Raw genomic sequence first — 1933 nt, forward strand, 5'->3', positions numbered from 1 at the left:
CTGGGAATCCAGGTCAGGAATAGAACATTGAGATTCATCAAAGGAGAGACTAGAAATCCTAAGTGTCAGCAGGGTGTCATGGGAACTGTGCACCATTTGAACCCCAAGGGCCAGTAACATTTAAACTGGACTGCCTTCCAGAGATGGGGATGGAAAGGGGTGAGGGCAGAGACAAATCCCAGGGAGCCTTGGATGCCAGACCAAGGAACTAGAACTGTGTGCCCTGTGGCTATGCAGAGCCACAGAAGGTCAGGAGCTGCTGAATGAACTCTCACCACATCATGGAAAGCCAACTGGGGCCTCTGGGAACAGCTTCTCTAGATTTAGGACCTGCTTGGCAAGTGTGTACCTACCTGATGCTCTGAAGCAAGACATCCTTCTGCACCCAGAGGCCACCTTGGCTCCAGGCTCAATTCTGCAAGTGTAGAAAGGATAGGAGCCCTGTTTGGCCCTTTCTCGCCCCTACCCCCAGGAACCTGTACCTTGTCTCAGTCATTATTGTATTTAGTTGGGTCTGTGACAACAGAGTAAAGTGTCTAAAGACATTCATTGCGGCCATTCTTAAGAGCCCTGGCCCTGCTGCTAAATCTGAGGCTGACATATTCCCAGTTTTCTTGGTTTCCCTTCCTAGACTGAATTTGAATTAACTAGTCTGAACACCATTAGCCTGCATTATATAATGCAAATAGGCCTTCACTCTAATTCCAAGTGTTGGCTTTAGCAGGGAACACACTGTCACAGGCTACGCTGAGGTCCACTTGACTTGTGTGACTTTCTGGGACTGCTCATCCCTACTGCTTCTCAGCTGCTCTGGTTAAGCCTGTTTATTCTGGATCTGTCTGCACAGGTGGGCACAGGCTGCTTTCTTCCCAACACCCGGCCCAAGGTCTGTTCTGGGGCCCACATGTGCCCCAGGCAGCAGAGGCCTGGCAACAGGCCTCATTCATCTTCCCCTCTCACCCCACAGACAAAGGGCCTGATGTGTGTGCAGATGGGCTTGCCCCTCCATCATCCCTCACAACTAGTAGCCGATAATGTGCCTTCAATGAGTCCCACGTGGCCACTGACTGACCAAGGGTTGGCCAGGCAACGAGGCATGCAAACTCAGGGACTGGATGACAAAGCAAGTCTCCAGGGGAGGGGACATAGAGGGGAAGGGTGATCACTGCCCCATGGCGAATCCCATAACTCATTTCTGACTTGGATACATTAGGCCTCTCAAAGACCACTTGCCCCTGGACACTTAGCTGCCAAATTAATTGACAAGGGACCTTTGGAGGCAGCTCCTACAGAGCAGGAACCCCAGTCCCCGAGGCCTGGCTCAAGGAACCATCATTTGCAGGGAAGACAGAATTGTGCCTTGCTAGGCCAAAGCTCAGTGCCCTCCTATGCTGATTGAGGCTGATCGAGACTAGGGTCACTGCTAGGGCCCCATGCACTTGTGATCAAGAAAACTGGACCAAGGGACTGCAGTACACTTCAACCACTCAGCACTAGGACGTTGGAGTTATGCTTTTTTCATGCCCTGGTGGCCAAGCTGGCCAGGCCTCTCCATCTCTAGCCCATTTTTCCCACGAGGCCAGCAAGGGCCTGGTCTTAGTGCAGACGTGGGAAGGCCTGTTAAGCTGTAGATTCAGGGAGGATGGGTGAAGAAAACAGTGGATGCGTTTTCAGAGATGTTAGGATCAGAGCCTGGGCCTTGGTACCCTGTGGCTGGGTCTCCTGTCCTCAACAGGCCAGTTAAAGAGATACTGGGCAGTACTGGCACATGCCTTTCGTCCCAGCACTCAGGAGGCAGAGGCAGGGAGGCCAACCTGGTCTATAGAGTGAGTTCCAAGCCAGAGCTGCACAGAGAGAATCTGTCTCAAAAGTGAGTCAGTGAGTGTAACAGAGGGAGAGGGAGAGGGAGAGGGAGAGGGAGAGGGAGAGGGAG

The sequence above is a fragment of the Grammomys surdaster genome, unplaced genomic scaffold (genome assembly GCF_004785775.1).
Source record: "Grammomys surdaster isolate TR1022 unplaced genomic scaffold, NIH_TR_1.0 1057, whole genome shotgun sequence".
NCBI lineage: Eukaryota > Metazoa > Chordata > Mammalia > Rodentia > Muridae > Grammomys > Grammomys surdaster.